At 40.9% G+C, this 27,854-nt stretch overlaps 1 protein-coding gene across 4 annotated transcripts in view; it reads left to right on the top strand.

Annotated features, from left to right (window-relative positions):
• Window positions 1-27,854, top strand: part of MTUS2 (microtubule associated scaffold protein 2) — a 252,775-nt gene that overhangs the window by 34,903 nt on the left and 190,018 nt on the right. The window contains exon 2 of one of the 4 annotated variants that reach the window (XM_036404073.2): window positions 16,219-16,277. The exons of the other annotated variants lie outside the window; for them this stretch is intronic. The gene's annotated coding sequence lies outside the window, so the exon portion shown is untranslated. The remainder of the gene's footprint in view (window positions 1-16,218; window positions 16,278-27,854) is intronic. 4 annotated transcript variants of the gene reach the window in all.

Genomic DNA, 27,854 nt, shown 5'->3' with positions numbered 1-27,854 from the left:
TAAAAATAACAAAGACTCAGTCCATTGGGACTCTGATTTTGACATTGATTTTAATGTGGAAGACAGACTGGGATCACTGTGAGGGGTGTTCTCATGAAGCTTGTGACAATTATAATAAGTATGAGATAATGATAGATGAATATGGAAACATACAGATGGCAGCTGGTGGCCCATGAAAGATGCAGGAAGCCACATCCAATTTGTTGTATTGGTTCAGACAGGTTTATTGTCCATCAGTGTACTGTGTGGAGCATATTGCAAGTGTCTGGTTGCTCTGTCTTCCTTCCCTGACTGATTTCTGTCTGGACTTGTTCTGCTAGCAATAGCTTATCTTTAAAATATGTATCTTATTGGCTATGTACTTTTGTTATTCAGTTTTGGGCCACGTCACATTTCCTCCACTGAATAATGAACCTTTCTGCTCAGCCTGTCTTCTCCCCTCCTTGAAATGAAGCAGCCATTAGTGTTTTCAGGGGTTCAAGTCCACCTGGGTACCACATGGTCTGTTTTCCATGGGTTTGGAATGGGTTGCCATGGGAGATGCTGCCCTGGGGCCATTGCTGAGGGTCCCAGCAGTACAGGGACAGCACAGGAGCACAGGGTGAAAGACTTGACATGGGATCCTGTTTAATGAAAATAATTGTGTGGATGGCATTGGAAATCAAAACCCATTCCTTTTGCCAGCTGGTTCAGGTTCATACCTGCTGTGCCAGAGCTCCTCAGTGTCACTCCTGCCAGCCTGCTTTTAAATGGGAGGGATATTTCGGGGTCAGTGGTTTTCCCTTTGTACTCTAAGTGTTTGCTGGAGAACCTCAGCTCTGCTGCTGCCATTTTGCTGCCAGCAGCTCATTTCAGACACAGGATCTGGTATTGATTAGAATTGATTAACATTTCTATAGCGCCTCTTCACGTGGAGCCGAGTGCCATTGAAGCCACTTGACAGCTGGTGATTTACATCCTGAAGGGTAAAAGGTCTTGTCCTGAGTAATCCAAGGGATGACAGCGACTGCTCTGCTCATGGGCTGTGGTGGTACCTAAGGGTCCTGAAGGAGAGGCTCTGTGCAAAGCAGAGTCCAGTGTCCCCATGCTGAGTGTCTCGGAGACCTTGCAAGGCGGAGAGGAGGAATGGAGGCACATCTCTGCCCTTGTAACTCTGGGTCTGTATCTGCTGTATCAGAGCAGCTTCTGGAAAAAAAGTGTGTGAAGAAAACAAAATGTGCATTGGACATCTGTCCTCTTCTAGCAACTTAGCTCTCATTTGAATAATGGAAAGGTGTGAGCACCTGGAATGAAGCATTTGCAATGAAAGTGGTAATCCAGTGATGCAGTTTGTGATCTGGTTTTGAAAAGACTGGTGACAACATTTGTTAGATTTCTTGCTAATTTCTTTCTTTATTTGTACTTCTGATCTCTGCAAAAACCCCAAAAAAACTCTTTGAGGCAACTCCAGAAGCAAAATAGAAAATGTAAGGTGCATACACAGAAATCCTTCAAGCTTTACTTGTACTTGCTTTTGTTTCATCAGGCATATTCAAAGTCACTTGAAAGATTTTTAGTTTTCTTGTGCTCAATTTCTTTATCCAAAAAATATTGGAAATGTCCTATCATTTCTCCCCTCTTTGGAATTTTTCAGAGGACAGAGATGTGACTAGCTAGCATTTTCTTTAATTCATTAATTGAAAGCCTGGAAAGTTTTGATCATTAATAAGCATATCTTTTCTTCCAGCTGTTTATATGGCATACCTAAAAGACAGAGGTTAACATTGCTGCAAAACAGTATTAACCCATTTAATCAAAATGATTTCTTTCCCTCAAGCAGAGGTCACTGTTACAGTTGCTATCATTCTTGTTCCTCACTCATCAAGAGGGTCTTTCAAATAAATACTGCAGACAAGGACTGAATTTAAAGGAAATGCAGCAGCCTGTTCTTTGAGGCACTCTATGCCTTATAAAGAAGGAAAGAGTTCTAGGGGCTAGACTTAATCAAGTACTCCATGTGTCTGGGTTTACCCAGGCATATCCTCTTCTACTTTGTTGTTCAGGGCACCCTGAGAGCTCACAGGTGGTCTTACCTGGCCCCAGTTCCCAGAAGGCTGTTGACACCATGGCACTCAGGAGTGGCTGCACACATGCTTTGGGCACAGGTGCCTGTACATCCATCCTGGATTTCTGAGTGGCTGTGGGGAGCCCTTATTTTCATCCCATGACAGTTCAGCCTCTGTATCACCATTATTGATCAAGTGCCTGTTCTCCCTGCTCCAGCTCCACTGCCTCCAGGGGCTGTGGGCCCAGGCCAGGTAGGGCATGCTTCCATCTCCAGCTGGCCTCCATCTCTTCCCTTTCCAAGGCAGCTGCTCCATTTCTGAGCAGCAGTGCTCTGTGCTGCTTGTGCAGGCTCCTCAGTCAAGTCCTCCCAGCTCACCTACCAGGGTCTGAGCTGGTAAGTATCCTACTGCTGATTGCTACTTCTGAGCCACTGCACTGTGTGCCTAAATAAGACATTTTTGAAAGTGCTTTGCGCTTAAATGACTTGTCAGTTTTGCTACAGTTAGCTGGTATTATTTGTCAGGCTGGGGTCAGTTCTGGCATATTGCATTTGACTCTTCTTCATACAGGGTACTGCAATACCATCAACAACATTTGCAAACACTATCTGCTGTTTGGCTGGGCAGTAATGAAAGTGCTGTGATGAGTCTGAACTGGGGGGCAACGAGGGAATCAGGAAATTATGCTCACTTTAAAGGACTTGAAAATTCATCTGGGAAGCATCTTTGCAGGTGAATGGAATAGCAGTCCATTTGGTTAAATTTGCCTTGGGTTTGGGGATATGGAGAGGTCGTGGTAAGATTCAAATGCAATTACATCAGCCATTCAGAATGTAATAGTTTCCAATACCACATATTCTGCTCAGTACTGCCTATGCAAGTAGATAGAGGGAAAAAATAGCCTAAGGGAATGCCCACATTTTCTTAGAGAATCAAACCACTCATTTTGAACAGGTGTCTGTGTTCTGTATGTATGCATGTGTAATCCATTTCTTGCAGAGCCAGACAGCCAGCTATTATTCTCTGGAACAGGCAAAAGCTAAAATCTGCTGGGGACTTATGCTGCGCTGGTCCTTTTTTGACTGACAGACTACTGTCTAGGTGGATATATTTTACATCCCTCTTGTATTATAAAAATGTCAACTATAAAGTATATAGGAGGCAGCAACCACAGATAAGATTGTAAAATAGTTTTCATTACATAGTTTCCTGGATTTAGGTGGCCAGCATGTAGTGAAACATTTGCCTCTCTAGATGAGAAATTCCAAATGTGGCCCATGTCCAAAGATGACAACCTGATTTTAGAGGTTTTACAGATTCACTAAACAATATTTTTGAGAGAGGAAAGTGGAAAAAGAAATGTTAGCATTTAAAGGGATTTTTAAGATGCTTCCCTGGGAAGGTGGGAATAATTTGAAACTTTGAACCTGATGGCCTGATCATGTTTGCACAGCAAGGGGGTTCAGCATGCTACAGATTTTGGGGTAATGATATTAATGATCATTTGAAAACCAGCTGATGTTTGTATGCAGCACAAATCCTGTGAGCCCTGCTGTCAGTCTCCATGGGAGTAAGGTATGCTTGCAAAGTCAGTCAAGTTTTATAGTTAGCTGCCTGATCCAGTGCACTACTCCAAGCTGTCTCAGAAAGCTTTCCAACAATTTCAGGGGATGCAAGGTCATGACAAGCAGACCTTTTTCTTGCCCAAAGCAGCTCGAGCCCTTGTGCTCCCTGTTGGCTGTAGGGGATGAATGTCCTTAAAGTAAATAAACTCAGCTCCATATAGGGAGTTCAGAAGAGCCTTTGAAGATTGGTGCCCTGTCATCTCAGTGGGGATGTCAGAGCCCTGGAAACTTTTCTGTGGAAAAGTCTCCAAGAAGGCATGCTCCATCCTCCCCTCCAAGTCTGCTGACACTGCAGGTGCTTGCAGATCCATGTAACCCCACTGCAGGGAATCTCTATTAAAGTTGCATAGTGGAGCACTCAAAGCCAAATACAAGTCAAGAAAAAGGTTAAAGACACAGTTTTACTCCCCCCATCCCCTTCCCACCCTGTATTCATTCTGTTACTTTTCAGCTGCCTCACTGCAGCACATTTTTTTTTCCCTGGGAAAGCCTAAGTAGGTTGGAGGAGAGTGCCCAGGGAAAGCAGAGATGCCACTTGTGCAAATCCCTGTCCCCAGGGACTGCCCTCAGGATGCACTGGGAGCGGTGCCATCGCTCAGTGAGCAGCGTGGTGGGGAGCTGGGAGTTACAGGTCTGTTGTAAGGAGGAGGGAGCAGTTGTAACTGCTGCATCTCCAGAGAGGACAGGGACTCCCAGCCTGAGTGCAGAGCCTGGGTGGCTGCTGCTCTTGTGGGAACAGGGGCTGAGAAGGAGGTCCCTGTGAGCAGTTGAGGGCCGGCTGGCAGTGTCAGCAGAAACAAATCAGGAAAGAGGCATGCAGGGCTCAAACGTGACTGATTTCTTGCTGGGAAGGCACATCACATGCTTCTTGCTTCAGGGGGTTACTCAAAATTAATTGATATGTGTGCTGGGGTGCCCTTGCCTGTGCTGGAAGAGTTTATTCTGCAAAAGTCTGAGGGCTGTGGTGTGGGGAAGGATGGCTGCTGATGGGGATGGAGCATGGCCAGCATGTCCCCTCCTGATCAGCTGCAGCCTTGTCACCAGTGCCCTGTCCCCAGAGCTGGTGTGCATGTCATGCACCTGGGCCAAGACTTACCTATGGAGACTGCTTTACATATGTCTCAGAAGCTGGCTGGGAGGACTTGCTGTTTGGCTCAGTGTATTAATGACTGCTGAGAAAAATGTCTGGCTCCTCTTTTCCTTACAGCCTTGCGAGCAGAAACATTTAGAGAGCTCATTACTGACTTTCTCCCAGCTGGCCCTGGGGGGGAGATCAGGTGGTATTTTCTTCCTTCAGGGATGAGTTTTCCTGCCCCTTATTTACTGGGGCACATTTCCTGTGAGACCTGTGAGAGGGCTGATCTTTCCCATAGCTGCAGCTGCAGATAGCCTGGATGTCCCCACCACAGCAAGGCCCGCAGGCTGGAGAGCTGCAGTGGTGTGCTAAGAAGAAATAAACTAAGGAGTTATAAGCTAGTCAGTGTCTGAGGAGAATCCAGAAGTAGCTTGTGAACTACCTGAAGGTTTCTGCATGACAGCCAGTGTGGCTTAAACCTGCCTTCTGCTTCTTCTGACATTTGATGTGCTGGTGCACCATCCATCTTCCTCCTGGTCATCTCTTCTTAGGCAGCAACTTAGGCAATGCAGGGTGCTGTGTGTGACCTGAGGACTTGCTCCAGGAGCCGCAGCTGAAGTAATGAAGAGCACATCGTGTTTCTTCCTTTCACATGGAGTGCATGCTGCCTCTCTGGACCCAATGAGGGGATTTGGTGCTACGAAGCACCTCAGTGCAGGTGGCTGCTGACACTGCTGGACTCTTTAAGCAGCACTTGCTTTTTGCACTGATGTCAACAGTTGTGCTGCTAAAAATAATAGGAAGTTAAACTCTGCAGATGTATTTTCAGAGTCTGTTTCCTATCATACAGATCACATGTCTGTATGGGATACTCAACATTGTCTCCAGAAGAGCTTATCCTCTGCATCAGACAGATGTTGAGTATCCTTTAGGAAGCCTAAGCTAGAGGAAGATGCTTATGTTTAATGCAGCCAGTTAGCCTGAAGCAATCCACCTGGCTACAGAAACAAGTTCTATGGGATGCTACTTTTGCTCTCTTTAAATATTTGGGGGAAAGCTGAAGCATTCCAGTGAGGTTATACCAAATGCTTATTTTAGTCACCGGGTGTAAAAACTACAGGGAAGAAAAAAATAGATGTTTTTTGTCTTTCTTTGAAGAATTTATGTCCTTGTTTTAAAAAGAACATCAAAACTGAAGGTGCAGAAAGAAACCATGGAAATAAGGAAACACAGTTACAGACACTGAAGACCTCAAAGAAAGCCCGAGAGGTGGCTTGATGTCATATATAAACTCAGCCATAAAGGGATAGTGACAGTAAAAGAGTGCTGAAGAAAGGACTGTCAAGGACTAATAGTTGAAAGCTGATACCATTGAAACTCAACTGGAGTCACTACTTCTATGGCTCAATTAGGGAGCTAATGAATGAAATTTAATAACTCCTCATATACAGAGGTCAGACCAGATAATTGGTTCATTCCTCTGGGCTGATGTACCTTCCATGGTTTCACCAAGGAAGAAATATGTAGTAACTAGCAAATGTGTTTCCTCAACTCTGAACCAACTAGAAAACATTTTTTGTGGTCTAAATGTGGTTTCAGAGTGTCAGAATTTTTGAGGCACTTTTGCTTCAATTTTTGGTAAAGTTATTCTGAGATCAATTATCTCTGAATTATGACTGTGTGCAATTTGGCAAGCATGCATTGATTTTAAATAGATTTAAGAAAATCTTTGGAAAATAATATGAATGAAGAATCTTTTAAAAAGCTAACATTTCTGAACTGAGCACTAGTTTTATCCTTTGGGAAGTTAAACAAATTATTTTGCTTTCAGACTGGTAGAAATCAGGAGTAATTAAACTAAAGTCAGCAGAGTGGACTTTTGTCAGATTGGATGTAAGCTAGTTTGTATTGCAGGCCACCAACAAGGGTTAATGTTAATGTTGTTAACCCAACAAGGGTTAATGTTAAGGGTTAATGTAAAATGTTCTCCTTGTGGGTTTTCTGGTTTCAGCTGTTTATTAAGACTGCTTAAATTATTCATGATGCATAGCGTATAACTTATCTGATAAATTTGAGTTCTTTTTCTATCAGTGAAAATTTGCAGCCTACCTCCAGATGCTGGAAAGGAAAGATTTTCAGCCACTGAGTGTTTGTGGAGTTCACTTTGACTATCTGCATTTTGCAGCCTGTGGGCTGGTAGCCAGTGGGTCATGTTCATCACGTGTCACTGCCCCAGCTGGGCTTAGGCATGGCTGTCTGTCCAGCAGGATGAATAGGCACACCCAGGGAATCAAAGTCCCTTCAGAGAGGGGCAGAGAGTAGAGTTCTTCTTGTTGTTGGGGTTTGCAAGACCCGCAGGGCCAGCTCTGTCTCAGCCCCTGCAGCTGGGCAGTTCTTGGGTTGGACCAGGGTCTCCTGCCTGTCTTCTGCCCAGCTCCATCCCCAGCTTTTCCCCTCTGGGGCCCTCACCCTGCAGTGTCCAACATGTGGAGTCATGGTCACACTGGAGCCCTGCTGCCTTTCCCTGCCAGCTGCCCATCCCTGAGCTCCAGCGTGGGGCTTCCTGCTGTGGTAAAGCAAAATGCCAGAGTCTGCTCATGAATGATCTTTTTCTTGTGTGCATACATTCACGTGCATATATCCATATGCACGTGTGTCTCCACAGTTACGTATTCATAAGGAGTAATTGGTAACCAAAGTCTGGGGAGTGCAGGAAAAGCCTCTGCTGCCTGGCTCTCCTTCTCATGAATTTTCCTCCTGTGTGAGGGAGGGGAAAAAAAGTGTGGGACGAGCATGCATGCATTCATTGTTATGTACAGGGGGAATTTGCATTGCCTGGTGTGTTTGAATTAGTACATTGATAAAAATGTGGTTTTGACTGTTTGGAATGGTTACACTGAAGCACTGCGCTTTGTGTTTCTCTTGCCTTAGCCTCTGTGAAGCAATTCTCAGAATAGCCTCAGACTTGGAATGTCTGAATTTAATTACTGGTAACACTAGAGATATTTAGTCCCATTTGGGGGAGGAAAAAACCACAAATTTTCAGGAGCGGAGGTAGCTTGTAAAGATAGCAGCATTGAGAAGTTTGTTAGCTGGTCTGTAGTAATTAAGCTTATTTCCATAGCAACATTATCAGTTTAGCTTCAGATTTTAAAGATTTTTGTGTGCCTGGTAATTAGAACTAATATCCTAATTTTAGCAGAGATATTACGTTTTTGTTTGGCAAGAGCCTTGTAACTAGGCAAACTGATTGAAGAGTGAAATAATGTTCTATTTTTCTTGATTTCTCTTTCTTGGATCGCTTCAGACTGCTTAACCAGCTAAAAGCAGATCACTGCACTCTTCTTTCTCAGTACATAAGACTGAATTTACCATTGAGGAGAAATGTATATATGTCTATATCTATGTAAAATGTGGTTACAATTATAAAAGCTTGCCTATCTGTGCAGTCCATAGCACAGAGTCCAAAACACAAAGGCAGAGCCGAAGTACAGCAATTAAGGATTCCCATACAGTTCTGGTCTAAATTACTCCAATATAACATGGCAGTGACCTCTTTCTCTGATGAGGGATTTGAATGAGTTGCTGCTGAGCCCAGGAAGGGAGAGTATCCTGCCTGCTCACGAGCAAGCCATGGTGCTGTGCTGCTGGGATCTGCAGGGAAAGGAGGCCCCCATCCCATCTTGGTCTCACTTCTCACCAGTGTTCCTTGGTTTCCATGAGGTCTGTGATCCTTTCCAGGGCAGAGTGCCATTTTTCCACTGAATTTGGTGGAATGACTCCAGTTTATACTATTTGGCCCTATATGACCAGACTCTGCCTATTTCATATAGCCAGCATGGCAGAGTACACTATTTCATAATTATATACATGTCTGCCTTATAAATTAAAACATAAGTTTTCTAGTTACCGATGTTGTCCATGAAAAGAATTATAAAGAACCAAGCAGATTCAGTGTGAGAAGTTGGGTTTGTGTCCTCCATCCTAATCCCTCTCAGCTCCTGCAGCATGCCATGTTTTCTCTGTTTTCCCAGCCTGATGTTTTCCCAAACATCAGCTCAGGCTGTGGCTGATGTGAGTTAGGTGTGTGGGGACAGACAACAGACTGTTGCCTCCCAGGGTGAGCAAAATACTCCTCTCTGTCTTCTGTACCTACCCAGCCTCTAATTTTCACATGACTTCTGCTCTGAGAGCTCTTTCTTCCCTGAATCCAGCTGTCAAAGTTGCTTAAAACTGGCCAAGAGGTTCAAGGGTGGCTAAGGAAGGAAGGATTGACAAATGCCATACAACGTGATTTTGTAATTCTCCATTTCCTTAGAAGCAAGGCTAAAAAGTCTGCAGTGTTTGGACAATAAATCCCTCATCTAGGCAGAGTTCATGAAGACCAATGGGTGGATATCTACCCACTGGTTCAACATGCTTTGGAGGTATTTTTAAAGATTTTTTTTCCCTATCGTCAATTTGTTTTTTAAATTCACTGTTTAAAATAAGGCTAACATTGGAAACACACCACTTTTGAGTGGCACAGTAGGTTCAGCATATGCAGGGGTATATAGTGGAAAATAGCACTAGAAGACTTGCTCCTGTTGCTAATGAGTTCTGAAGGTAAGAAAACAGTTAATGTATTCATAACAGACTTAAACTCTAAGGTTTGTAAATAATGTATGACTTTCTGTGACTGGGAAGCCAACTACCATAAACCTTGGACCCAAGTAGAAAATAATTTTGTAGCAGCAAAGGACTTTGGATTTTGCAGATGCAGCAATTCAGCTATAATCCCCCTGGCAGGGGAAAAAAATTATTTAGTCAACTTACCATGGAATATCTGTGGACTTATAATTCTGTTTTTATGGCCTCCTGGCATTCTATCACAATTTGGCATCTACTTTCCCCTAAGGAAAATGAAACTCCTTGCAGTATGACCAGTATTTTGCCAACTTGTATTTATCTGTGAAAAAAATACTATTATAAATCTAAATTAAAGACAGGAGAGAAACAGGCTGTTGGCATATGACCTCCCCGTTGGTGATGGATTTGTGTGTAAATTGGCAGATAGTAACTATTCTTAGGAAATACTAGTGAAATAGGCAGACATACTTTTCATGCGAATCATGGTGGGCTTTGGGAGTCTGGAGCACTGATTTCTTTTACCATGGATTTAAATGACTGAACTACTGTTAAAAGTATGAAAAAATCCATGCAAATGCTTTTTTGTAAGATTGCAATAAAAATCAGAATGGCTGGTCAACAAAAAGCAGTGGCAAAGGGGACAGCTTATGGACTGGATTCAAGGGAATTGCCTTTGTTCCCAGTTGAGCTGTTTTTATAAAGGTAAAATGAAGATGTGAGCAATGCATTGCTGTAACCAAGACCTATTCCAAAGTCTGAGCATTGATGGCAACCTTTCTACATACAGTGAATTGCTTACAGTAGCATTGCTTATGCTCCATAAGAATAAAATAATTGGAGCATCCCCGGAGAAAGGCAATGGAGTTGGGGAAGGGTCTGGAGCTCAAGTCTGAAGAGGAGCAGCTGAGGGAGTTGGGGGTGTTTAGCCTGGAGAAAAGGAGGCTGAGGGTGGGATCTTATCACTCTCTACAACAGATGAGACTTGTAGCCAGGTCGGTCTCTTCTCCTAGGTAACAAGTGACAGGACAAGAGGAAATGGTCTCAGGTTGCTTCCCATAAAGGATGGTCAAGCATTGGAACAGACAACCTTGGGAAGTGGTGGAGTCACCATCCCTGGGGGTATTTAAATGATGTGTAAAGTGGTATTTAGTGACATGGTTTAGTGATGGATTTGGCAAAACTGGGTTAATGGTAGCACTCCATGATATTAAAGATCTTTTCCAGCCCAAACAATCCTTTGATCCCTTTGATTGGCTCAAATAAGGCAATTTTGGCTCTAGGAGGGGAAGTGGACAGATGAAGGTCATGGTGATGAGAGACAAGAAGTGCTGGTTGCCGGTTCTGTTGTTACTAAGTTTGTGTGAGGACACAGCAGCTCTCTGGTAAATTCAGCCAAGCTGTCTTCACTTGGGAAAGTTTTCCTCCTTGCTGGGAGCCACACTCTTGAAGGAGATGGAGGATTTGAAGCCTCTTGCTATCAGACAAACGATGATCTTCCTTTAAAATTCACTTTGGACTTTTGGACCTATGTTACTGCATTGATCTGCAGCTCCTGTGAGACTGTATAATGTTATTCAAAGTTCCTAATTATTCTCAATTTTAGTAGGCCTTTTAAAAGGCCTGGTAGGGAGGCCTTTTAATATATTTTTTTTATTTGCAGTTTTTATTAACATACTTTGGGTTTTGAAGACAATGGTTGAGTTAATAGTTGGAGATATATTTTCTTGAGGTGTGTTTCCATGTCTCTTGGCTCCAGGAAGGGAGTCAGTACAGAGAACAAAATTATTTCTTCCCACTGACCTCAAAATTTTGGTAAGGTAATGACCAGATAATTATTTATGAGGATGTGGCAAAATAAATTAATTTTATGACTTAGTTTGGCCCTTTTTTCAGTTAAAATTTGAGATCTAGAAGTTGTGTCTAACAGCGCTCATAAGCATAATTTGCAACCCTCAGTTTCAAAAGGATATTATGAACCATCTATGGACATTTCCTTATTGACAGCAAACAAGAAATTGCACTTCTAAAAATTCTGCTTTCCTAGGAGACTATATCCACAGAACCTTTTTCTCAAGTGCTGGTGCCCTTAGCAGCAACACATAGCTTGTTGAAATGAAAGAGCAGCTGAAAAATTATATATGTTTATAGTTTCAGTTATTTCAAAAGAAGTGGGTCAAAATGTGTCTTTTTGCTCATGAAACATAGTAATATTTTGCCTTCATGATTAAGATAAATCACCTTGGCTATCTTCCTGTGATAACTACGTATTAGGACTGACATTTAGGTACAAACTGGTGGGAATCTGGTCTGCTGCATACAAATGAGGAGGCCCCTATGCAGAAGCATGTCTTTGGCCTCTCTCTGTGTGATTCTTACACCTCATGCATGAAAAACAGAATTGTGAAAGGGTTTTTAGGGCTGCAGTATGTTGTAGGATTTATTGTGAGGAGTAGTGAGAACCAGAAAGCCAAAGTGGCCTATCATATTTTGTCTGATAAAGGGATTTGTATGGCCTGCTGCAAAAGGTAAGTGGAGCAGTTTTTCTGCCTTAATGGATAGTGCATAGCAGTAAATATGAAAAAAAAAAAGAGTTGGCCGTGTTTCTTTGCTTTAAACTTTATAGGTAGGACATAATAATCTACAATGCAAAATCAAATAAGGTCTTTCCTCAGGAAAGATTCCTACGAACTGGTGCAGAATATGGGGGTTACTTTTGCTAGATGTGTTTGGGAGACATTTTTTCTATTCTCTCTGCACTGTGATTGAGTGGACAGAGGAGTTAAGTTCTGTTAAATGGAGAAGGTGAAAAGTAAAGGATAGTAAGTGTTTCTGGCCTGAAACGGATGAATTGTGGGGAACTGTGAAGAGAATTTCTTTGAAGATTTAATGGAATATTAGTGACTGGCATTTCCTTATGGTGCCAGGAATAGGATGGTGAACCCCTGGATCAGAGTTAAAATCGAAGAGGAGGCTGTCAGCTAGGAAGAAAAGCTACCCAGGAGGCCCCAGACTTGGGAGCACTTGGACTCGCAGCCATGGATGCACATGAAAGCTTTACTTTAGCTCTTTCCCCCCCACATTCTTGTGTAAATCCTTTCATTTTGCAAGGCTGTCCTGCATTGTTGCAAGGGAACATACTGCTGGATACAACCAAGTCTGCTCACAGGTAGCCACACAGAAGGCAGAAAGGTTTGCAAATGTCAGCTTCTGTCTCAGAAGAGAGTGGAGGCATTAACACTGTGTTGGTCGCATGACTGGAAGAAAGGGAAACTCGTTAGGATCTGCTCAAAGAGTGATAGCAGGAAACCTGCTAAAGTTAGGGTACCTGCTAAAGATAGGGATGTGGTCTGATAACATTTAAACTTCATAGTACATGAGAGCTGTATTATGACTTAAACAGCATCCTTCTGGTCACCCAAATTAAGTAGCTGAATTGAATGTGTTGTTGCATATGGTTGCTGAGAATGTACCTGATTCCCTTTCTGTTTATTTTACTTTTAAATATCTCATATATGAGAGTATTTGGCAGCTCTTCCTTTGCAATTCATTGCTGTATTGTTGACTCATTGTCCATAATAAAGTGAAAGGGAGATGAACTGCAGCTGGCTCTGTGCTTTTCACCCTACATGATCTCTGAATGCTTGACATGACCGTGACCCACTTCAGACACCACTGCAATAGGTACACTGAGTAATTGTGCAATGATTGGCTGGGTTGAGACTACAAGTGAAAAACACCTAATGAGCTTGCAATTCCAGTAAGCCTTTAGTGAAGCAGTACATTGGTAATTCTGTTAGTGTTTGTTTGTGGAAGGAGAGCTTCTCACAACAGCTTTGAAGAGCTAAGGAAAGGAAAGCATTTTCAGACCACAGGAGTACTCAGTTATGGTAATTTAAATGACCACAAAAGATAACTTGTCAGGTAGCAGCTTGGCTGGTTTAGTTTTAGAAGTATTATTCAAGAAAATGGTTGGACTAACCTGGAAAAGATGGACTAGAGAACAAGGAGGTTTATCTTCAGCTAACTACCAAGTTATGTGTTTAATACTGGAGAGAAATGTAACAGTAATAAAACTCTGGTCATTGGTTTTTGCTTCAGAGCAATTACACTGATGTTAATAAAATCAGTAATGGAGATGGAAAGGAACATCTGCCCAGGTATTTTTAAGATCTACATTGCTGCAGAAGAGTTTTGTTATACTGTCTAATAAAAAGCAGCAGTGCTTAGTTATATCAGTTAAATCACTTAAAGGAACTAAAATACTGGTAAGTTAATACTGATCCTTCTAATTATTGAATAAATTAGCATAAAGGAAATAAACTATGCAATCCTGGACTTAAAAGAAGATAATTTTATTAGAATGATAATTTCTTTAATTGTTTCTTTTCTTACTATTCAGGTGTGATTTTTTTTACAGCTGTCAATAAAAAAGATATATGGAAATCAAACAAATTATTAAAGAAAGTGTAGTATGTAGAAGTAGTTGCTTGCTCTTTGATTCAAAAGATATATTTACTTTAAAATAATTTATGAAGATAAGTGCATTCAGAGAAGTTCTAAAAACATTGTCTTTTTCGATTCATATCACAATTGTGCTTCCATTAGTAGTGTTCCACATTCCAGAATTCACATATTTTCCAGTAAAAATCCATGAAGTCATGTTAACAATGCAGCAGGCAAGAATTCTGTGAACTATTTCACAGAAGAAATTGTAGAGGTGATATTTTAAATTTTTTCCTGTTTTGTTATTTTGGCTACTGCCTTTTTGTCTGCTTTCTTAGGTGGGTTTTGTAGTGGCTGATTGCATTATGAGAAAGGATGTGTGTAGGGAGCCAGAACAAGAAGTTGTCTTTGGTAGTCTGACCATGAGTCAAAGAATATGTCAAGTTTGATGGGACCCACAAGGATCATCGAGTCCAGCTCCTGGCCCTGCACAGGACCATCCCCAAGAGTGCCACCATGGACCTGAGAGTGTTGTCCAAGCACTTCTTGAGCTCTGTCGGGCTGGTGCTGTGACTGCTTCCCTAGGGAGCCTGTGCTGGTGCCCAACCACCCTCTGGGTGAAGAACCTATTTCTAATATCCAACCTAAACCTCCTCTAACAGAACCTCAGGTCATTCCCTCCGGTCCTGTCACTGGCCCTACAGAGAAGACATCAGCTCCTCCCCTCTCTCTTCCCCTCTCGAGGAAGCTTTGGACTGCAATGAGTCTCCCCTCAGTCTCCTCCAGGCTGAGCAGACCAAGTGACCTCAGCAGCTCCTCATATGGTTTCCCATGGTTTCCCCTCCACACCCTCCACCATCTTCCCTGCCCTCATTTGGACAATCTCTAATGACTCAATCTCTTTCTAAAGTCTCATAAGTTTCAGATGTCTTCAGATGTCAGCAATGTGCTGAAAGAGGGAGGGGAAATAAAAACAGATGAATGCTAGCAGACTTGCCATTACATTCACAGGACTCTTATTGAATTAATTTGAAGTCTGTGCATTGATCAGTCCTTAGTTTGGATGACTGGCACTGTGTTGTAAATAGTGGTGAAAACTGCTGAGGATGTTGTCTAACCTTTCCTTGTAATGGCAGCATCAATCACTCTGTGATTAACATGCTCACAGGCACTTTTTTCATTTTCTGCTATAGCATTTCTTCCAGTAAAAAAACTGGATTAACAGCTGAGTGCTGAAGGAAGAGTCTTTTCTTAAAGAGACTCTATGAAAGTCCATGGAAAAACATAATTTGTCATGTGTCACCTGAAATAATGAAGCACAGAGAGATACCCTCCTCATCTCTCAGAATCAATATTTTTTTAAAATATAAATGGAAATATATAACTGACAATGAGGATTGTTTTTCCATTGAATACCTGTAACCAAATTATATAGTAACTTTTATTTATAAATGCGTTTTTTTTCCTGGATGGGGAGAGATCAGTCTAATCACATTTTCACAGCCAAAATCTCATTCTTCTGGGATATCAATCAAATATATGCCTCCTCTCCCCCCTGTCTTGAGGATGAATATTTATTTAGCGAGATTCAGGAAAAGTATGTTGTAAAGAAATCTAACAGCAAATAGTAAGATAAAGCAAAGAGAGAAAATATCTAACTGCATACTAAAATATAACTTTTCATTTGTTAAGTTTTCAGAATGCTCTTTTGAAGAAATAGTCAATTTTCATCGCTACTTGTGCTCTAAACAAATGAGTAAAGAAAAGTATGCGAAATAGATAGCAGTGTAAGAGGTTACTTTCTTTATTATGCTCTTAAAATATTTTATGAGTATTTAATCTAATATTGCTTTTTCTCCATACTGTCCTAAGAGTGGTTATACAAAGATTTTCATGGCCATGAGAATTTCCAAAGCATATGTAATTCCCCCATCAGAACAATTCTGAGAAATTAAAAAGTGTTATTTACTTCTGCCCTCTATGGCACACAGCACTTAAGCTGTCAAGAGGTCACTATCTTAAAGATTGCAACCTGTGGTGTTTTGGAGTCACTCATCCTCTTGCTGAAAATTTCATTTTCTCTGACTTTTAAAACCCAGAACTTCATCCTGCCACAGAAGCACTGCATTCACATCTGAAAACTGCTCGCAGGGTGTTCAGTTCTCCCAGCACTGCATTGGCCCAAAGCTTGTGCTGAAGTGCAAGCTGCAACTCAGGCAATGAAATAAATAGAAAATCTATGCTAGAAAATAGAAATCAATAGAAAAGATAGTTCAAATGTAATCTAGACTGGTGCTTGTGTGAAAAAACCATACTGGCATTTTAATAGTTATTCTATAATTCAAAGAACTTTCCTATTGACCTAGAATGATTTTTTTCCCCGTTTTGATATCTTTTGAAGGCTTCTGATGAGCAGAGCAAGAGTCTTCCCCAAGGAGCATCTTCAGTAGAAACCAAATAGTAAGTAATACAGGAGGTGTGCAAGGTGCGCCTTGCAGACAGCAACTTGATTCCGTGTAATCTAATGGGTACCTCCAGAAATTACTCTGCCTTATAACTGTAAAGGAGCATATGATACCCAGTTTATGGACAGCCCATGCTTTGTTTTTGGACTTGCACTGGTAGGGCAGTAATCCATATATTTCAACAAGCTTTCTGTGTCTTCTGCTCTTTGTCAGATGTACACACTAAAGAAGAGATTGTAAAATAAAGTATTTTTAAACTTTAAGTATTTTTAAAATTTAAGTGTTCTTACCTCTCTTCAGCCAACTGGCTTTAAGTGATTAATATTAGTCATTTCACAAGAAACAAACAGTTGTATTGAAATTTAAACTAGGGCTCTGTTATAAACTCACTTCTGATCCTACACCTAACTTCCCATGAGGGAAGGCTCATCTTTCTGGAAGTTCGTGTGCTGTATCTCAGCAGTCAATAAGGAATTTCTGAGAATGTAAGGGAAACAAACTTGGGTAAAATTGTGAAAGCTCACCTATTTCATAGTCAGAAAATCTCAGTGTGGGGTGTTTGTTCTAATTCTGAAAGAGCTGGACTAGACATCCCATGTGTGCTTTGTCTTTGGGGACTTCCTTTGGGCTGTGATTATTTTGTGGGAAATAATAGGTCACCTGCAGATATGTGCAGTAGACTCATTTAAAATGCAGAGGGGAGACAATTAATTAGATTTGTTTTAAACTTGGCAGGAAAGGTTTGTCCTACTTTGTGACTGACACTTTGGGCAAATTATTTAGAACATTTGTGTATTAATTAGAAGCTGTAGATGGGATCATGTTTCTTATCTTTTTGACAACAGGTGTTATGAGCAATGCAGAAAGGATGGTAACTTAGCAAACTGGTTGTGTACTAAAAGTTGGCAAAGTCACTGAGGAAATTCAGAGTGGTTGGTAGGTGTCAGAAATGTTCAGGGTCTTGGGGCAATGGAATGTCCTTGTGTATAAAATGTGCCAAAACTCCTGGTATGTGTGAGAAGGATGTAGGAGGCAGGAAGCCTTTACACTTGCCATCCTTTTTTCTCTTTTGAAGTTCAAATTTCAGATGAGGTTTTGCACATCTAGGAGATAATTGCTCTCCAGTTTTGATAATTACTTTATATACCAATTCTTCCAGTCATTAGACACAAATTGCAGTACTTTGCAAACAGAAGATCTGATTTATTGTCTGACCTGATTAGTAATGAAGCATTTGACTGTATCTGGCCTAATTCCCTGCTGTGTAAGCATATGTAGCAACCTAGAAGTGAATGGCAATACATGAGATCGTACTAGTGATAAGTTTGGTCCATTATTAATAAAATACAACAAATAAATAGGTTATGTGCTCATAAATTATTTGAATATTCAGACCAGGACCTGCTGATAAGCAATTATAAGGAAATCTTTCCTCTGACACAAAGAAATGTCAGATTTTTCCAAGAAAACCAAATGATTCTTATCTTCAAAACAAAAAAATGTTGGGTTAGAGGGCCTTCTATTAAATAGGTACAACACTCAAAATGATGCATGATCTTTATCAACTCCAGTGCTGTTAAAACACAAAAGTTACACATCCCCTCTCAGTGTAGACTTTGGGATAGGTGAAGAAATGTGTGATGCATTGTCCTGCCTTAGGCTGAATCCTCTGTAGAGATGGCTCCTGCTCTCTATTCACTACATGCAGAGAGCTAAAAGGACTATCTTGGACTAGACAACTAAGTTTTGGAGTGCTAAAATTAACCAAGTTGTATCCACAGCTGCTATCTTTATTTTCAGTGTATCTTTTTCTATTTTGTTTTTAATTTCATGTCTCTCCACTCACCCATTTTCTGTGTCTTCTGCAGTTTTTCTCTAAATCCATCATCCCACATCATACAAATTATTTCCTTTAATTTAACCATGATCTCTGATGCTGGAATGGCAAATGGGATTCTGTGATACTTCTGCTCCACTCTATTTGCTGAAACATTGATTTTCTTAGAGCATTTAAGTACTGAAAAAAATCAATAGGGCTATATACAAGTAATAAAAAGGCATCTTGGTAACTTATGGAGAAAGAGTCAATTGACAGAGTTTCATGTCATTCAGTGAGAGGGAAACCTGTGGTTTCTAGCTGAGGGCAAATGATAGCACAGTTCTCTCACACCCTGTGTTCCACATCTGCCCAGCAAGGGTAACCACAGCCTCACAAGCTACAAGAAGACGGAGCACGATCTGGAGAAAATAGTGTGAAAATCCCAACAAGTAATAGGGGGCTCCTGGTTCCCAGAAATGCCACTGTTTTCTTGGCTGACTCATGCCCTGAAGAACATTACTGGGTGATCCCTCATCAGGAGGTCCAGCAGCAACATCTCTTCCTTGCACCAATTACCCCTTTCATTTCTGCCTGGCTTGTTACAGGAGGGATGTATCTGCCCAAGCCTTGTGTTAGGGAGCTGCTGTGAGCTGGGGATGGCCTCTGCACCCTCTCAGGTGTTGGAGGGGATTTTTGGCATTACATATAGCCTTCCACCAGGCTCTGGCTCACTCCAGGTGTGTGTCTCCACCACTGCCTCCAGCTGCTCAGCTCCTCATGGACAAACTTTCAAACCCTCACAAATGACATCAGGTGAAAAGGAAGCCAGGGCTGCCACCATCTGAATGTGAAGGCAAACCCACAAGCCCAGCAGTATTTTTGATCAGCAGCTCCGTTGGCACTGTCAAAATGTATTATGAATGAATGGCCAAATATTTCACAGATGTAATGCAATAGGGCTCAAGCTCCAAGGCCAGAAATATATAAGTGTAAAGATAACTCATGTTTGCAGAGATACCTTAAAAATCTGTCTCCTGGTGCATGTAATGGGATTTTTCCATCTGTTTGCCACATAGCTGAGGAATGCAAAAGCTAGAGTAAGGTAAGATTATAATCAAATTCATTTGTTTTTCAATTACTGCTGGGTATATTTTATTTCTGAGGCTGGGACAAGATCCAGAATTTTTAGCCTGAATGTGGATAATACAGGTTATTTTTTCCTCAAAATGTTGGAGTGCCTATTTTTCCTGTGTTTGACATTGTATAATCATAGATATTGTAATTATAGGTATTCATTTTTTGTGATGAAATGTGGCTAGTGTAACAACATTCTTTAAATAGCTGTCTCTTTTTCAGTGAGAAAGAAACATTTGGCAGTGTCTCATTCTGCCATTTAACTGAGCCATGTGAAATATGTGAGCAGGGGGAAGAATAGGAAGTCTTAAACCCTAGAACATACCAATTAGACATGTGTCTGTCATGTCCCAATCCTGGTATTAGTGCACATGTTTTTGATGCTGTGTTAGAGATGCTGTAGTAAAATAGGAGAAATTCCTAGGAGGAATGAGTAGCACTGTGATGGAGATGGTGTAATGCAAGCAAGTACCTACCAGTCACCTCTGTGAACGTGACCAAGCCCCCAGTGGTAGGACCTAAGAATGTATGTGCTGCTGGAAGTCTCTTCCCACAAAGATGCATCAACAGAGATCTCTGGAAGTGAAATGAAAACCTTTCCTAAATGTCCTTCAAAGGGGTGGTACAGAAGAGACAATTGCTTGATTTGTATTTCCTTGTTGGGAAGAGTTCTTTTAAGAGACAGAGTATTTTTTTTTATCTATGCAAAGATATGGATGCATATGAACCTCACAATGTAAACAAGCTGTCAGATTTCACTCCCTTAGTACTTGCAATTCATTGCTTTAGGCCATGAATGCCTGAGAGGATAAGTTATAGAGGTTTGCCTTCTTGTAACGTGTTCTGCTTGCCAATCTTAAATCTGCTTTTTCTTCTATACCTAAAATCATAAATTTGGTATAGGAAGGCCAGTTAGCAGTGTTATGTTAAGCACTGAAGCATCCTAAGGCAGTCTAGATGAGCTCTGTCAAGTATGCACTTCTGTGTACTTCCCTCAAGGATAGTGATATTTTCCTCCATAAAACATTGAGTTATTAAGTTCACTGATGCAATTTCCTGTGATACACTGTAGGATCCACATTTTGACTTTCAGATAGATAATCCAAGTAATATTCTGTTAAAGATGGTCAGCATCCAGTAAAGGAGAGCCTCTATGCAAATATGGTATGAAACATCTACAATAAACTGATGGGGAGAGCCAGATTGTGGATCCTTTCATGGCATTGGATTTTGTTCCTGCAAAGGGCTTTCCACAGAGCTTTCATGAACTGATACTATGAACTACTTTGTGATCTCTAGTGCTGGAAGGAAAAGCTTTCCCTAAAGGCTCAGTAACTCCCAGCCTAGGCAGGTACACTGCTGCTGGAATACACCAGGCAGAAATGAGAAGAGATTGTTGGTCTGGATAGGAGAAGTTGCTGTTGGAATTCCTGCTGGTGCTCCTAGGAGCTCCAGTGATGTTCTCTAGAGCCTGACTCAGTCAGGAACACAGTGGCATTTCTGGGAACAAGAAATGCAATTGCTATTTGTTGGGATATTCCCACTCTATCCCCATTGTCTTTGCACTTGGTTGAGTTCCTGTGTCAGACAGTCTTCCAGAGCCACCGCAGCCATCCTGCCCTTTGCACCAACACACTTTCTGTCTTCTAGCAAAGCCTAGTAGCCAATCCATCCCCTTTGGAGGTCTCACCACTGGAGTCTGCATGGCTTCTTTTACATTGATGGAGTTGTCTTAGCAACAGCAAGAAGTTTAGGGCAGGACAAGGTATGATCTCTGTTCTGTACAGTGCAGTGCAGAATTCACAAGGCCATACAAATGTTTTATGACAATAATTTCCCTTCCCTTCCTTCAACAGATTGTTGTGTTCTTCTTTTAGCAGCTGAACTTCATTTTGTTATTTGTGGCCCATTAGTACTGCTTCCAGGAAGGACTGACAAAGCTATTACTGAAATTGTTCACTTACAGGTATAGATGGTATCCAAAGGACCTGCTGTTTTGTTGAACTGCACAGCTCAGGAGATTTTTCTAGCCTCACACTGATTGTGGGTTGCTGTGCTAGCAACAGCAGCATGTGACAGCAGAAGTGCCACTGCTGTACCAAGTGCAATCATCACTGTGGCATCAGAAATGAAAGCCAGCTGAGAAAATAGGTAGTTTTGCTCCTGAACTTGCCAGCATGGAGATTTCCTGCTTGGTATCATAGCATATGTGGAAATTTGGCTGGGATGGCTCATTGAGTCCAGGATCACCTAGGTGTCCATTCCTCCTGCTTTCTGGTGCTGCTGATTTTTGGGGCATGGTTCACGGGCAGTTTGGCCAGGAGAAATATGATAAAAGAAGGTAAAAGTTCTGCTGTTGTGCCTCACTAGTGAGATGTAATTAACCAGTGGGGAGTCATGTTCTGGAGAAAATTTCTGTCTGTTCCTACGGGAGAAGCAATATGACTTCCTGAGGGATTCCATTCTGTTATTCTGTGAAGATGGTGCCTCTGATGTCTAATCAGCAGCAGAAGTGGAAGACAGAGCATGGTCAGAGCAGATTAAATCTTCATGACTTCCAGTTGCTGTAATAGCTTTTTTAGCTGCTAATATCTTGATTGAAATGTGATTTTCTTTCTTCTTTTTTTTTTCTTTGTTGCACTCATATATTGGGCATATTTTATTCAAGAAGGACAAAAATTACATGCAAGACACCAACCCCCTCTGCCAAGCCATAAGCTGCAGAGGACAAGGGCACTAATGAAAGTGTCACACAGATGTCTCTGGTCCATTTTCCATAGGCTGATGACCGAAATACTTACCTTTTTACCATTATTATTCCTTAGAAGGATTCCCCCTGGACATGTCACCTACTGCAGAGAAATTTGCCTTCAGCAGCCAAAAGGGCCAGGCCTGTGCTCAGTGCAGGACCAAAGCTGGAGGTTTTGGTTGTGCAATGGAGGGCACAGCTTGTTGCTTTCAGTCCCTCTTTGGGAAGGGTGTTCAGTGTGCCAGTTTCTCTGCTTCCAGGGAAGGCCCTGGGACTTTCCTCAGCTGGGCCATTGGATGCTGCTGGCTTCAAACTGCCTAGAACAGCAGAGCTGCTTCCCATAGACCTTCTCATTGGAAAAACTGAATCATTCTGGATTTTGTGTGCAGGTGGTTTTCCTTCTGGGGATTCACTCAGCAGAGAGAAGGAAAATTGGCTAAACAGTTTTAGTTTCGTTTACAGTCATCCTTTCAAGTGGTATTCAGCCTCTCCAAGGTGTGAATTATAGATGTTTATTTGTTTAGAGAAAGCCTTGACGGAAATATAATTAAAATTGTATAAACATTTGTATTACTCTTACAGAGTATAAATTTAGACAAAGTTTTTCATGAAAGCTTGTCTTTTAACCAAATAATCTGTCAATGTTTGAAATTATAAAGGTATATTCATATAGGTAAATAAATTTGTTACCTACCTTTCATTTGTGATACTCAGTAGATGATAAAAATAAACTAGAATGAAAAGGAAAATAAGGTTATAGAAAATGGAGAAGGTAGGCTGGCAGGTATATTAGTGGTGAGCAAACAAAATTGGAAGGCAGGCTGAGAAGTAATGACATGCTATTTGTTTTTTTATGGACACTCATTATTTCTGCAGGGAACATCTGCTCTGCAAGGGTTCTTTGCAGCAGCTCACCAGCAGAGGTGAATAACCCCAGATTACCTCATCCTTAATGCATATTATACCTCATCCATATTTCAATTGATGCTGGCTCCTCCTGTTTTCAAGTTTAAATACAATTCTGAGGTTTCTGGTTGAAGTCCCTCCCTTCCATCCCAAGAGGAGAAATAATTTTGGTGACACAGTCGTATATAGGACAGTTTTTATCTGCGATAAATCCTTCTGTTTCTAAGTTACTGTTTTAACTACTGTGGACAGAGGTAGTTTAGCCAACAACCTTGTGCATATTTACCTGCAGTGTAGGTGTCTGAGTTCAGATGAATCCAGCCCTACAGTATCTGTTGACTGTGATTTGTGACACCTATCTTGGGAGGTCTTGAAAAGCTTCCCAGATCTTACTTCCTCCTCTGTGTACCTCAGTATCTGGAAAATTTCATCCCATTTATATGTTTATATGTTTACTTGTGGAGGGGCAAGGGTCTTGGCATGCTGAGCATGTTAAAGGTTTTCTCCAAGTTTACATAAGATACTCCTTTTGTTTGCTGTGACTTGTTCTTTATATGAAGGCATTCAGACCCATGTAATATAAGCACACCTAGCTGTGAAAATACCAGAAACACTGTCTTTGATATGTTCAAGGGGGTTGAAACAATCACTATTAATCACTCAAAGATATGAAAATGACTTACTCAAGTGAAAGATAAGGTGCTTGACTTTTAGTTATACTGGTGAAAATTGAGAGTTGCTGGTGTCAATTTGTTTTGTCTGGCTTAATGGAGATAACAATCAGGTCCCTTGGCTTCTAATCAAGTTTGATATTACCCTGGTGAGTTGTTCTAATCCCTTAAATGGCACCGTGTGGTAAGAAATCAATTGTGTTATGAAAATTACTCAGCTTTTCAGTTGTTCTAGTGTAGTTTGGTCTAATTGCCTAATTTTATCTTCTCAATAAAGAAAATATTCAGAATTTTCTGTTGTACCACATCTCCAGTAGACATCCATTTTTGTAATTCTTATTATAAAAAAGAATGACAAATATTTTTGGTTAAACAAGTTTTGAATAAGCAACTCAGAATAACTAGGAACTAGTAAGCACACTTACTAGTCTTAACAAACACCTTGTAGCTGTCTTCTACACTTTGTGTACAAGTGCTTGGGTAAGTTGTTTTCTTTTTCTGAAGGCAACCTCTTGCCAGTGCAGATAGTGTAGGTTATTTCTGCTGTTGCATGTGTGGGATTCTGCATGTGAAATTTAGGCATTACTGAGCAATAGTTCTACAAGTGTTGCTGTGCACAGAAAGGGTGGGTATATTCTTCCCAGAACCAAATATGTCTGGAACACAGATTTGAATGCTATAAATTCTGTAGCGGAATAAAACAACACAAATAAGCACACTCACATCTGTACAGCTGTTTGCTGTTAGAGTTACCTAGCTGCAAATTTCTATCATTTGGGAATATCTTGTCTCTTGTAGTTGCTTTGACTCTGGCTTTAAAACCAAATCAGTAGATAGAGTTTGTCCATGTGTGTGCTTGGTCATCCTGTGGCCAAGGTGAAGAGATATTTTTGTCTGTTTTCTGAAGACAAAACATTATGAATCACTGAACATTTGCTTTGTGCTTGGAGTTGTCTCCACTGTGCAGAAATGCCTTGGAGCACTGTGAGAGGGATTGCTTGTATAAGCCATTAAAGGTAACTATGGCATTTAGAGGCACCATGAAGTGAAAAAATTTCAACAGCTTGGTTTCTTCAAAGCCATGTTACCTTGCAAATGACCTGTCCTACTTTTTGCTCTGCTGATGTGTCACAACAGACCACCATGCTACAGCACTAAAATGCAGTAATGTGTCGCTGTATAGGATGTAAGTTATGTTTGCAGGACTTGTGGAGTGGTTGAGAACAAGGTAAGCAAGAGGCATAAGCAAAAGCCAGTTGTGATCATGTGTGTAATAACAAAAAACACATGATTTGCCTCACTGGGGAAAACCTTGTGCACTGGTCTGGGTGAAGGTATTTTCTGAAGCAATCAGAATTATTGGCATCGCAGACTGTTTGCCCTTCTGGCTAAGTTCATGCTTCATGAAACCTGTCGAATTGTAACATCAAAACAGTGACATTTCATGGACATGGAAAAATATTTTGGGATTTCTTGTATCCCCTAAGGAACAATCTCTTCACAGAACTAGACCTGATAGTGGAATATTAGAATGAGTAGCAACTGATAATATTAATGCCCAATATACTTCTCATGCATTGATCAAATTATTATCTGCTTGTGTTATGTATTTTTTTTTGTTTCCTTTCTTTTTCTTTTCCAATGAGGAAAAATACAGACTAACAATTCTTCAGAATCATAAATTTCTTATAATTGTTTTATTGTGGTGGAGATTTAAAGAGCAGAACAAAGGGAAGGTGTTTTATATAAAGTGACAGTTGATTTTCCTCTGCTTGCCCATAAAATACCTCTTTATCCCAGCCTTCTCTGAATATCATGCTTTATTTTCCAGAGAAGATAGTCTATGCTTGGGGCACATTTCCTTAAATCTTTGCAAACCACTGATGCCCAGAATACATTCTGCTTAGCATAATCACATTAATTCCAGTTTTCACAGACATATGTGTTCCACCCTCCACATCTCTTAATCGCTAATCCCACCTCCATGAAGAGCTTTTTTGGGAGAAGTATGCCGTAAAAGATGAAATTAAATTGTTCCGGAACCAGTTTCTGAATGTCACGTGGAAGTTTTTACTCTTGGCAACAATGACATCAATGTGCCTTTACTTCAGAAAAAAGTCTAGACATGAAGCAAAAACCTGTCCCTTTTTTTTAAGCGACACAGGGACTGGGCTTTTTCTCAGTACTGTTTCATCCTAATCACTGCTGGGGAAGTGGAACATTTGATTGATCAGGCTGGAATATGTTCCACTCGTAGCTCATCAGCTCAGTCCTGGACATGGACCATCCCTATTGTTGAGCAAGCATGATGCTTTGACTGAGACTGGAAAGACCCACATGTTTTTAAAATTCTGTTATATGTTTATATTCATGCTTGCCAATCCTAAGATTTCCCTTTACTATTGTTTTTTGAGAGGGAAGCAAAAATGGAGGAGAATGATTGAGGAAGAAAAAGGGAGAAACAAAAAAGTAAAACACTGGCATAACCAAGCTGGGACTGTTAAAAGTGGGAGATTGACATTTGTAAAGTAAGGAGGCACTGTGGAAGCCCGGACTGGAAAAGGCCTTCAGTATTGAGTATTTCAGTGAGAGCTGTCTCCTCTGCTTTAGGATACTGGCCCCAGGTAAAGAATTAATAAAATATTAACTTGACAATAACTTCTTCTCCTGATGTAATTGTTCATTATCTGAAAAAATAGTCCAAAGAACCTAATAAAAAGAAAATATCATTATTAAAATTGTCTTCCTGAAATGATTGCACATGGAAGAATTATCTGAGGATCATTTCATCTTGATTGTGTGTCATGCTGTGTATCAAATTACATCAGATTTATTCCACAAGCAGACATCCTTCAGGACCATCTGACTAGCAAAATCTTATTCTAGCCAAGAGGCAATGCAATTGTGTAAATCATCCCATTTCATGGGTATAATTATTCAATCAATCAGCAGAAGGGGAGTAAAAGTTCTCGACGTGTTGGTCATAGTACATCTCTCTAACCTGGGATGTTTTCCATTGTGTGAAGGTGACATTTGAGGCTGTATGGGGCAACTATTTATCTGTGCAGAGTCAGATCCAGCCAACGGTGCATTCAACAAGACATTACTCCATAAATAAATGTAATGGGACTGCCTGAAGAATGAGACTTTGCTTAGACTAAAAAAAAGTTACAGTCTGGCCCTGATAGAGTTGAACCTCAGTTTCAAGAAATGCATGTGAGGTATAAGAAAAGATAGCCTTCCCCTTTCTGGTGTCTGAAAACTTTCAGCAGCTTCTAGTTCATGGCCAGTGTAACCAGGAAAGTTAGATGCCTGTTGTCATTCTCTGCTCATATAAACTGTGGCAATAGATTGCATATGGAAGTGCAGTGAATTGTTAAAAGTCTTCCATTTCATGTACAAGTTTAATTACTTGTACTTGTAATTTTCTTAATAAAGTTTTTCATTTTCTACTTTAACAATAATGACATAGAAAAGTAATAATAATAATAATACAATTGTAAAGAAGGATTATAACATGAAATGGGAATTAAAAAAAACCAAACCCAAGTTCCTGTGTCAGCAACACAGCAGTAAAAAGGCATTAAGAAAAAAATCTTGGTCTGAGAGGGAGAAGCAATTTCCCAGGTAATAAAGCTTTATTCTAAATCATGATTAAGACAGGGATTTCCCCAGAGATTATGATAAAGCTTTTACAGGTCCCCAGACCAGTGCTCATAGTCTTCAAGGCGCAATGAGTCTTATTTGTCTGGTGTTGATATCTCCTCTTTCCAGCCTCTGCACAGTTTCCAAAGATTGATGACCTCCCAAGAGAATACTGGGGGTTCATCTAGGTTAATAGAGCTAATAGAGCTGGCAGTTTTACTACAGACCTTCTATTGGCATCTCTGGTGTACCTGAGAGTGAGCCACATGGCCAGCATCTGCCACATGTCATTTCCTCACTTGTCTTCTTTGCCTGGTACATTCTTCTTTCTTTCTGAAATTGTGTCTTTTGCTCCATAATCTCTGATGTTTCTGTTCCTGGAGCAGCCCTGAATTTACAAGAAGCCTTGATGCAGTTGTTGTTGAACTTGACCAAGTTGTAGAAATAATGTAGAAAGCAGAACACTGTCAGCTTGTAAGCACTTGGAGTGCTGTGGTGTTTAACCACAGACAGCCACTCACTCACTCTCCCACCAGGGATCAGGGAGAGAATTGGAAGAGTAAAAGCTGGGAACAAGGAATTAATTCACTGCTCCCCATGGGCAGGCAGGTGTTCAGCCATCTCCAGGAGACCAGAGCCCCATCATGT

This window comes from Molothrus ater, chromosome 2, assembly GCF_012460135.2.
Source record: "Molothrus ater isolate BHLD 08-10-18 breed brown headed cowbird chromosome 2, BPBGC_Mater_1.1, whole genome shotgun sequence".
NCBI lineage: Eukaryota > Metazoa > Chordata > Aves > Passeriformes > Icteridae > Molothrus > Molothrus ater.
Note: the sequence above shows the minus strand (reverse complement) of the source record. Positions and strands in the feature narration are given on the sequence as shown.